Genomic DNA, 12,290 nt, shown 5'->3' with positions numbered 1-12,290 from the left:
CTTTAGTGTTCCTTTTCTGTCTCCACTGTTGTCATAGGTCTTCCTACTTTCCTCAAAGAAAATCTTGCAACTCTTTTAGCTGTGAAACATTGTTATCATGCTGAGGCCATGTTAATGTGGTGTTAAAGCTTAAGGGAGATGAATCATTCTAGGATCTCAATGTTTTTCAAATTTTCAGTAAATCTGTATCTTAGAACTCTGATCTTCACAGCGTTTCTCCTGTGATCCATTTTTTTTTCTTTTTATTTCCCCTGCTGCCTACTCCCTTTCCTCTCTTGAGCACTTCAAATTTATTTTTTGAACCACGGACCCTCTGTTGATTTTGTTTTTTCCCCTTTACTTGAAACAGTAAAGCTAAGGGAACCAGAGAGGGAACAAATATGTTCTTCCAGTAGGCATAAAACATTAACTGTATCTTTTCCCCAAGAGAGTAAGCCTATGTTACGGACAAGTTTCTGACTTTATTTGTTTTTCTTCTTATCCCCTTTCTAGAGACATGAGGTCATCTTTCTCAATTTTTCAATCGAGAATCTATTTGAGATCATATTGGTGTAGTCTAACAAATTGTGGGAGCCTTATAAAATTGCATCCTCCAGGAGTTTTCATTCTTATGCTAATCAACAATCAGCCTCCAGCAATTTACCAAATTACCATATCTGTTTCTACTAGTTTTTGACACTAACAGCTTTTGCTCTAAGTAAACAGACTGTGGTTGTGTCTTTCTGGATAAATCTGTCTCTCCAGATGTGGGAGTGATAATTTGCCCTTCCTGGGGAAATATTTTTTTGATATACTTCTAACTATAATTCCTCTCCATAAATATAGAAGATGAAATGATTTTTATTATTAAATAATCATTAAGCCAGACCAAGATGCACATCAAAGTGAATCCACTAAAAAGATTGCAAAAATAGAAAGAAATGTCACTCTTTTATGTAGCTAGACAGATATACTTTATTACATATATGTTACTTGTTTTTACTCAAAAGAAAAATAAAGCTTCCTTTAGGTTACAAATTGGAGGAGGCACCAAGACTCAACTCTCAGAGACAGAAAGGACCCACAGATATGATATTTGTATTTTAAAGAGATGACTTTAAGGCCACCAAGGAATACATTTCTGTAATGCAAAACTGTTGATAATTATTTAGCTTTTAAAGAGTTTTACATTGCAAAAATAAAAACAGATAAATTATTTAAAGTTATAAGTCCTTTTTAAGAAATGCCAAAAATTGAATTTTTTAAATAAATTCTTTAAAATTATGTTATTTTAAGAAAATGGGGACAATGAGTTCTTTTTTTTTTGCAACATGGAAATTTAAACTTTTTAGATTAACATTTATTAATTTACCTTTCTACTCTAAAACCTCAGTTCTCAATGGTTCCAAGGAAAGTTATTGATCTTCAACTTCAAATATTATTTATCACATAAGTGTAGTGTAAGGAACTTAAAACATTGTATATCTAAATTTTTGCTCCCACCCTTCATGCTATATTTGTGATATATTTTAATTTTATATATGTTAGTAGCACAAAAGTATTTTTCTATTTTGTCTTTATATTTTTAGAGCAATTAAAATAAGAAAAGATTTTAATTTTACTTTGATTTAATCCATTTACCATTAACTTCAATAATTTGTGTAGATCCAAATCTTTGACCTTATTATATTTGCTATTCCTGAATACCTGTCCTCCTTAATATTTCCAGTCAATGAAACTATGGGTAATGAATTTCTTCAAGATTATTTTTCTAAAAATGTCTTGACTTCTCCTTCATAGTTGAAGGATATTTTCACAAAGCCTAAGATTTTATATTATATATATATGTGTCTGTGTATGTGTGTGTGTGTGTGTATATATATATATATATTTATTTATATATGTTATACTCCATTGTTTTCTTTTATTTGTGTTTTTCTTATGACGAGTGTGCTGTAATTCTTATCTGTGCTGCTTCGTAGATAATTTGCTTTTTTTTCCCTTCTGGGTACCTGCAATATTTTACTTTTTCTTAAGCTCACACATTTTGAAAATAATTTTGTATATATTTTTGTTTATAAACTCATTCTCTTTAAGATTCCCTGAGCTTCTTATATTTTAATTATTGAACTCTGTTGTTAATTTGGGAAAATCTTGGTCATTATTTCTTCAAATATATCTTCTTCTCTTTTTTTCCTTTTTTGCATCTGAGTTTCTAATTGTACATATTTTAAAATGTTTGACATTTTTCTATATCTTTTTAATGCACCTATGTATTTTCCACTTTCTTTTTGTATTCTGATTTGGGTAATTTTAATAACCTATCTTCCAGTTTACTGATTCTTTCCTTGGTTATGTTCAGGTTATCAATGAGGTTGTTAAAAGCAGTCTAGGAGTTCCTGTCATGGCTCTGTGGTTAATGAATCTGACTAGGAACCATGAGGTTGTCGGTTTGATCCCTGGGCTCGCTCAGTGGGTTAAGGATCCAACGTTGCTGTGAGCTGGGTGTCTCAGATCCCACGTTGAATAGGCTGGCAGCACCCATTAGACCCCTAGCCTGGGAACCTCCACATGCAGCCATAGAAAAGACAAAAAAAAAAAACAGTCTAATTTTTCATGTTATTTACTTTTATCATCAGAGTTAAGCATATTCATCATGGTTATTTTAAATCCTTTAGTGAGACAATGTCAACATCTTTGGCATATCCGACTCTTGTTTTAATAATGTGTCACTTGAGGGTGTATTTTTCTTCCTTCTTAATATCCATGATAATTTTCATGAAAACTAGACATATCAGGAAAGGCAGCAAATATTGAGCTATTTTTTTATACCTAATGATAAGCATAACTTTTCTTATACTAGACCTTTGTTGTTAAGATTTTTGTTATTCTAGTCAGGGGTGAACTCATGGCATTACTATTATTATCTTCAGTTCACTGCAGGCTTTAAATTCCGCTAGTGATATGTTGTGTTATGGAGATGTATTTATTGAGATTATTTTCTCAATGTCTGCAATTATCTTAGCTTTGAGTCTTCTTTTTTTTTATTGTGACCTAGAGAGAATCTGTCTCTTATAGCTATCTAAGCTGTGTTCCACTCATTTTTTTTCAACACTTCTTAGTTTGATAGCATGGGAAATAAGAAAAGTTATGATCTGATGTTCTGATTAAGCCTTAGTCTTAGAGGGGTACTCTTGTCACTAATCTTGGGGAGGATATAATCTTCAGAAGTGCTTCTTTCTATCTTCAAATTGTAGTGTGGGGCCAATTATGTAGTATTGCCTCTCCAGCAGGTGTAAGTCTACTTTTTCTCCTCCCTTTCTGCACCGCTGAAATAACATGACATTTTTGTGGTTTCTCCAGTATAGATTAAGATATTTATTTCATAGGGGAGATAAGGGATGTAGGCTGTGCTGAATTTTGTCAGTGGCTGTTTTTTCCTTCCCACAATCTATGGTCATTAAGGGACATTTCATGATGTGGGGGTACATCTCAGGGGTAGAACATTTGACTTCAGGAAGGAACATTTCTCAGTATTGTCCACAATAATTTCTATGAGCATTCAGTGGGCTTCTCAGAAGAAAAGCTGGAAACAGAATGTGAAACTACCTTAATTTGCAAACTTTAGGGGTTTCACACTCTCAGCTAGCTTACATTCAACATTTAGCAGTTTGTTACAAAACTTTTGAGCTTAATTTTCTATCCACCCTCATCCTGTGCAACCCACATGAATGACACCTCATTATATTTGAGTTCTGACTCTCTATGCCAGCCAACTTCTCTGTGTGGAACACCCCCTCAAATTTTTCAGGCTGCTTCCCATGCCAGAATTTTCCCTTCTGACCATGACTACTCTCCTCACTACTGTCAACCTCTGATACTCTATCAAGGCCATCCCTCTACAAAACTATTTTGTTTGCATCCTGGGTCTTTGAAATCCCAATTCTGATCTTAAGGCATTTTATTTCTGGTGCAGATTTCTACATTTTTCTGATGTACACACTGACTTTAGAACAAAAATGTTTAGGAAATGAAGTGCAAGGGAAAAGACTGAATTGCACTTATAAATGTTAACTCATATTGTTCAATTTTCCATATGTCTTAATTGTCAGAGCTAGATTGAAGTTCTTTAATTAAAGGACTGTTCTGTGCTTCAAATAGGAAATAGAAGATTTTGCATAGTAGATGTTCAGTTAATATGCATTAATTTTGTTCTATTTCTCTGTTTCTCTTATTCATTTATTATTTTCCACCTTTATTACAAATATTATATACTAGAGGTCTGTTTATGAATATTAGCTTGTGTAAGTGTGTGAAGTAATGAAATCAAGGAGAAAGGAAAATTCTGTTGTTACGAGGAGCGATTGCATTTTATTTGGCACTAGCTCAGGAGCATTCTCATAACGCTGTAGAAACATGTTTAATATTATATTCAGAAGAATGGTTTGAATTATCATTTAACAACAGAACAGTAAAGAAATGTATTTGAAAGAAACCAACACCTAAAGTATTTCATTTGCTCAGTGCATGAATAAAATGTTTGTAAGAATAAAAATTTATATTTTCAGCTATATGTGATAGTTACGAACAGCCTCAACATGTTTCCTTATTACTGGCAAAAATTAATGAATCATCTCTTACAAAAGAGCAGGAGTTCATGTTAAACATTGTTAGAAATGCTGATTATGTTTCCATAGCTTTCAAATTTCTTTTGAGTTCCTTATCTCTGTGTTGTATATGTTATGGGCGGTTAAATTGTCATTTACATTTTCTTAGAAAAATAGAAAAATCTTAGTCCTAGTGCAAAACATTATTAATTTTATTTTATTCTATTTTTTAAAATAAAAAGCTTTTTAAAATATATGCATATTTAAAATTTACAGAGAATAGCTGGTAGTAATCCATAATTAAAATATTTCTACATAATTATCCATATATTCATTCTAAGGATGTTTTAACCTTATAATAATGTTTACACCTTTTCAAAACTTACATTTTGAGAACTTCAGTATAATATAATAAAATTTATGTATATCATTTTTTAAGGTATATTTTAAAAATTAGGAAAACAATCTTGATCATGAAAAAAAAATGTTTTGAATGGTCTGATTTAAAATCCTTTTAGGCTTCCAAATTACATCTACCTAATTAGTGACAATTTCCTAAAATTATTAAAGATAAAGCTAAATTTTACCTTCTTCCTTGATTCGGGATGTGTGTATATATGTATGTTTATACATATGTATGTATATTTGTATGACTTGTGTTTCTTCTGTTTGCCAAAATATAGCTGGCAACACTGAAAAATACTCACTTTTGTTCAATTCTGAAATTTATAAACTATTGTACATCAGCTATACTTTAAAAAATCATGTGTGTTTATACATACACACATATTATTGCTTCTCTTTTTCTAGAGAACTCTGTTACAGTATAAATATCTCTTTGTATATTAAATATGTTATAATTCTTAGTTTCATTTCTATTTTCAGCTAAGGGAAAAAGTGTCATTAAAATATTAGTCTTGGGAGGCGGAGGACAAGATGGCGGAGGAGTAGGGGGACACGCTCGCCCTCTCCCACAAACACAACAAAAAAAGCACATCTACAGAATAAATGACTCGCACAGAACAGCAACCAATCGCTGGCAGAGGAACCTAAACTCCAATAACGGCAAGAAGTTCGTGACATTATTGGGCAGAACAGGAGAAAAGAGGAGAGTGAGAGAAGGTGAATCCGAGAGGGACGGACGCTCCCGAAAGGGAACTGCGGAGGAGAAAGGGATCCCACACCCTGGAAAGTCACCTACCGGGGGAAAGATCAAACGAACCGGAGGAATCTCCAGATGCAGAGAAGAGTGTAGCAGTAAGTTGGAGTACAGAAAAGCTGATCAAGAACCCAACGGACCATCTGAACTACGGGCACAGTCACCAAAAATTGAGATGCCTGGGTGGGGGCTGGGCACCGAATCCTGGGCTCCAGAGGTTAGTCCCTGGGAAAGGGCATGGGGACGCCTGGGTGGGGGCTGGGCACCGAGACCTCGCCTCTGAAGGTTAGTCCCCGAGAAAGGGCCAGGGGACGCCTGGGGGGGGGCTGGGCACCAAGAACTCGGCTCCAGAGATTAGTCCCCGGGCTAGGGGGGCGGGGCAGAGCGGAAACTGCTTGGGAGGTCTCTAAACCATTTGACGGGGCAGAGACTGCCTGGGAGACTAGAAAACAAAGCTGTCACAGAGGAAGGGACAATACTCGAGGGACGGGGAAGTGGAAAGCCACCTCAGAGGGAACCTGGGAGAAGAGCCTGGTCTGCGCCCGTGCTGGGGAGGGGAGAGAAGAAGGGGTGGGTCCCCATAGAATACCCCCCATGCCACAGCAAGCTTACAGTCCCGCTAGCTAGCAGAAAGCTGTGCTTGCCCGTGCATTCCCTCCCCCCACCCCCGCCACCCCCTACGCTCTCCCCGAACCTGGGGCTGCCTGCCATCCAGGAGGGCTGGCCTCAACAATTGCCTGAAACCTACCACCACAGGGGCTGTCCCTGCACAGGCCTGCTTGCCCTTTGGAGGGGCTACACTTCCGCAGAGCAGCACCAAACACCACCAGCCCCCTAGAAAAGGCCTGCAGCCCAGAAAAGCTAGAACGAGCCTAGCCAGGCCATGAATAGATCAGCCTAATTCTCTGACGGTTTTTCTGAGACGGGCTGCCCGGGGAGGAACCTCTTGGGTCTCCAAGGGCCTTGCTACCCTCCCAAGCCCCCAGGGGGTGCTGAGACCTAGTGGACCAGCTGCATAGGACTGCCAGCTCCAGGCAGGACCCCCTGCAGCCCAGAAAAGCTGCAACAAGCCTGGCCGAGTCAGGAAAAGATCTCAGACAGTCTTTCTGAGTCGGGCTGCCCTGGGGAGGAGCCTCTTGGGTCTCCAAGGGCCCTGCTACCCTCCCAAGCTCCCAGGGGGTGCCCCACTCCCGTGAAATAACTGCTCAGCACCACCAGCCCCCTGGAAGAGCCCCTGCACCCAGAAAAGCTGCAACAAACTCGGCCAGACTGTGAAAAGATCCCCCTACATTCTCAGGCTGTCCTTCTGAGTTGGGCTGCCCTAGGAAAGAGCCTCTTAGGTTCTCAGTGACCCAGATAGCTGCTCCAGCCCCCAGGGGGTGATGCACCCCTGAAGAGCAGCTGCCCAACACCGCCAACTCCCTGCAAGAACCCCACAGACTAAAAACACCAGAGCAAGCTCTGCATGACCAAGTGAAATCTGCTACCATCGTGGGGTGGACCTCCCAGTCCTGTCTTCCCTCAGGAAGTCCTCCTTTGCTTCAAAGAAACACTGTTAGCCCCATCAACACTCCAGAAAAGCCACACTGCCTCAAAAAAGATTGACCAACAACGCCAGCCCTCAGGAAATATTCCACGGCAGTGACAAGGCAAACACTACCCAATCACGGAGAGTACAACTCCCTCAGGAGAAAGAAAACAACAAGCAAGATGAAGAAGCTGAGAAACCACCCCCAGTCAAACCAACAGGAGAACTCACCTAAAACAGTCAACAATGAAACAGATCTCTGCAGTCAGACAGACCTGGAGTTCAAGAGAAATAGTGAAAATACTGAAGGAATTAAGAGAAGATAGGAACAGTAATGCAGATACCCTCAGAAAGGAACTAGAAAATATAAGGAGGAGCCAAGAAAAACTAGAACATTCATTTGCAGAGATGCAAACTGAACTAGGGGCAGTAAAAACCAGAATGAATAATGCAGAAGAACGAATCAGTGATATGGAAGATAGAATAATGGAAATCACTCAATCTGGTCAACAGACAGAAAACCGAATCAAAAAACTGGAGAGCAATATAAGAGACCTATGGGATAATATAAAACGGGCCAATCTACGCATAATAGGAATTCCAGAAGGAGTAGAAAAAGATAAGGGAATGGAAAATATATTTGAAGAAATATCGCTGGAAACTTCCCAAATCTAAAGGATACTGGATTCAAGATACAAGAAGCACAGAGGGCCCCAAACAAACTGAACCCAAACAGACCCACACCAAGACACATCATAATAAAAATGGCAAAACTTAGTGATAAAGAGAGGATCCTAAAGGGAGCAAGAGAAAAACAGAATGTTACCTACAAGGGAACCCCCGTAAGGTTATCAGCTGATTTCTCTACAGAAACACTACAGGCCAAGAGGGAATGGCAAGAGATATTTAAAGTGCTAAAAGGAAAAAATATGCAACCTAGAATACTTTATCCAGCAAGAATATCATTTAAAATAGGAGGGGAAATAAAAATTTTTCCCAACAAACAAAAACTTAAAGAATACAGCAACACAAAACCCAGGTTAAAGGAAATATTGAAAGGGCTTCTCTAAACCAAAAAGAAAGGAAGGAAAGGGAAGAAAAAAGAAAAGAAAAAAAAAAAAGAAGAAGAAGAAGAGGAAGAACTAGGACTGAGGAAACCGCAATCAGAGAGCAGTCACTCAAATAAGCCAGCATACAGATTTAATCATGAACATGCTTCAAACAAAATAAAATTAAAAAGAAAAAAATAAGAGAGTCATCAAAACCATAAAATGTGGGCAAGGGATGTTAGGAGGTAAATAACCCTTTTTGTTTGTATGTATGTCTCTCTACTTAATTTTAATATAATAATGAAGTGTTTGAACTTACAGGACCATCAGGCTAAAACACACAATTATGGGAAGGGGTTAGCATACTTAAAAAACAGGGCAACCACAAGCCAAAACCAAATATTGCATTTGCAAAAAATGAAAAAAAAATACACTCAAGCAGATAATAACAGGAGACCATCCAACCAAAAAAAAAAAAAAAAAAAAAGAAAGGAAGAATGGAGAACCATAGAATCAACTGGAACACGAGGATCAAATGGCAATAAATAATCATCTATCAATTATCACCTTAAATGTCAATCGACTGAATGCCCCAATCAAAAGACACAGGGTGGCTGAGTGGATAAAAAGGCAAAAACCTTCAATATGCTGCCTATAAGAAACTCACCTTAGGACAAAAGATACATATAGATTGAAAGTGAAAGGGTGGGGAAAAATATTTCACGCCAATAGACATGACAGAAAAGCAGGAGTCGCAATGCTCATATCAGACAAAACAGACTTTAAAACAAAAGACATAAAGAAAGACAAAGAAGGACACTATTTAATGATTAAGGGATCCATCCAAGGAGAGGATGTTACTATCATCAACATATATGCCCCAAACATAGGAGCACCCAGACACATACAACAAATATTAACAGACATAAAGGGAGATATTGATGAGAATACAATCAGAGTAGGAGACCTAAATACCCCCCTCACATCAATGGACAGATCCTCTAGACAGAAAACCAATAAAGCAACAGAGATCCTAAAGGAAACAATAGAAAAGTTAGACTTAATTGATCTCTTCAGGACACTACATCCAAAACAATCAGAATACACATTCTTCTCAAATGCTCATGGAACATTCTCAAGAATCGACCAGATATTGGGACACAAAGCAAATCTCAATAAATTTAGGAACATAGAAATTATCTCAAGTATCTTCTCTGACCACAATGCCATGAAATTAGAAATCAACCATGGGAAAAGCAAAGAGAAAAAACCTACTCCATGGAGACTAAACAACATGCTACTAAAAAACCAATGGGTCAATGAGGAAATCAAGAAGGAAATTAAAACATACCTGGAAACAAATGATAATGAAGACACAACCTCTCAAAATCTATGGGATGCTGTGAAAGCAGTGCACAGAGGGAAATTTATAGCAATACAGGCCTTTCTCAAAAAAGAAGAAAGATCCCAAATGGACAACTTAACCCTCCACCTAAATGAATTAGAAAAATCAGAACAAAAAAAAAGTCCTAAAGTCAGCAGAAGGAAAGAAATTATAAAGATCAAAGAGGAAATCAATAAAATAGAGACTCAAAAAACAATAGAGAAAATTAATAAAACCAAGAGCTGGTTCTTTGAAAAGGTGAAAAAAATTGACAAACCCCTGGCCAGACTCACTAAAAAGAGGAGAGAAAGAACCCAAATAACCAAAATTAGAAATGAAAAAGGAGAAATCACAACGGATACAGCAGAAATACAAAAAACCATAAGAGAATACTATGAACAACAACTATATGGCAACAAGTTTGACAATCTGGAAGAAATGGACAATTTTCTAGAATCTTACAGCCTGCCAAAACTGAATCAAGTAGAAACAGACTAACTGAACTGACCCATCACTAGAAATGAAATTGAAGAGGTCATAAAATCACTCCCTACAAATAAAAGCCCAGGACCAGATGGCTTCACAGGTGAATTCTATCAAACATATAAAGAGGAATTGGTGCCCATCCTCCTTCAACTCTTTCAAAAGGTTGAAGAAGAAGGAATACTCCCAAAGACATTCTATGATGCCACCATCACCCTCATTCCAAAACCAGGCAGAGATACCACCAAAAAGAAAACTATCGCCCAATATCATTGATGGCTATAGATGCAAAAATTCTCAACAAAATCTTAGCCAACAGAATCCAACAACATACCAAAAAAATTATACACCATGACCAGGTTGGGTTCATCCCAGGTTCACAAGGATGGTTCAACATACGCAAATCAATCAGCATCATATACCACATTAACAAAAAAAAAGTCAAAAATCATATGATCATCTCAATAGATGCAGAAAAAGCATTTGACAAAGTCCAACATCCATTCATGATCAAGACCCTCGCCAAAGTGGGTATAGAGGGAACATTCCTGAATATAATCAAAGCCATTTATGATAAACCCACAGCAAATATAATCCTCAATGGGGAAAAACTGAAAGCCTTCTCACTCAAATCTGGAACAAGACAGGGATGCCCACTCTCACCACTGCTCTTCAACATCGTTTTGGAAGTCTTAGCCACAGCAATGAGACAAACCAAAGAAATAAAAGGCGTCCATATAGGAAGAGAAGAGATCAAACTGTCACTGTATGCAGATGACATGATTCTATACCTAGAAAACCCTAAGGACTCAACCCCAAAACTCCTTGAACTGATGAAGAAATTCAGCAAAGTGGCAGGATATAAGATTAACATTCAGAAGTCAGTTGCATTTCTGTATACCAGCAATGAAATATTAGAAAAGGAATACAAAAATACGATACCTTCTAAAATTGTACCACACAAAATCAAATACCTCGGAATACACCTGACCAAAGAGGTAAAGGACCTATATGCCGAGAACTATAAAACCTTAATCAAAGAAATCAAAGAAGATGTAAAGAAATGGAAAGATATTCCATGCTCCTGGATTGGGAAAATCAATATTGTGAAAATGGCCATCCTACCCAAAGCAATCTACAGATTCAATGCAATCCCTATCAAATTACCCAGGACATTTTTCACAGAACTAGAACAAACAATCCAAACATTTCTATGGAACCACAAAAGACCCAGAATCGCCAAAGCAATCCTGACAAACAAAAACCAAGCAGGAGGCATAACTCTCCCAGACTTCAAGAAATACTACAAAGCCACAGTCATCAAAACAGTGTGGTATTGGTATCAAAACAGACAGACAGACCAATGGAACAGAATAGAGAACCCGGAAATAAACCCTGACACCTATGGTCCATTAGTCTTTGACAAGGGAGGCAAGAACATCAAATGGGAAAAGGAAAGTCTATTCAGCAAGCATTGCTGGGCAACCTGGACAGCTGCATGCAAAGCAATGAAACTAGAACACACCTTCACACCATGCACAAAAATAAACGCAAAATGGCTGAAAGACCTAAGTATACGACAGGACACCATCAAACTCCTAGAAGAAAACATAGGCAAAACACTCTCTGACATCAACATCATGAATATTTTCTCAGGTCAGTCTCCCAAAGCAATAGAAATCAGAGCAAAAATAAACCCATGGGACCTCATCAAACCCATGGGACCTCATCAAAAGAAAACAAAAAGACAACTTCCAGAATGGGAGAAAATAGTTTCAAATGATGCAACCGACAAGGACTTAATCTCTAGAATATGTAAGCAAGTTATACAACCCAACAGCAAAAAAACCAATCAATCAATGGAACAATGGGCAAAAGACCTGAATAGACATTTCTCCAAAGAAGATACACAGATGGCCAGAAAACACATGAAAAAATGCTCAACATCACTGATCATAAGAGAAATGCAAATCCAAACTACCATGAGATACCACCTCACACCAGTCAGAATGGCCATTATGAATAAGTCCACAAATAACAAGTGCTGGAGGGGCTGTGGAGAAAAGGGAACCCTCCTGCACTGCTGGTGGGAATGTAAACT

Source organism: Sus scrofa, chromosome X (assembly GCF_054392235.1).
Source record: "Sus scrofa isolate SSC_HxYL_T2T_F1_AM1 chromosome X, Sscrofa_HxYL_maternal_Yorkshire_Landrace_v2.0, whole genome shotgun sequence".
Taxonomy (NCBI): Eukaryota; Metazoa; Chordata; class Mammalia; order Artiodactyla; family Suidae; genus Sus; species Sus scrofa.
The sequence above is the reverse complement of the archived record's forward strand: the minus strand, read 5'-3'. Positions refer to the sequence as shown.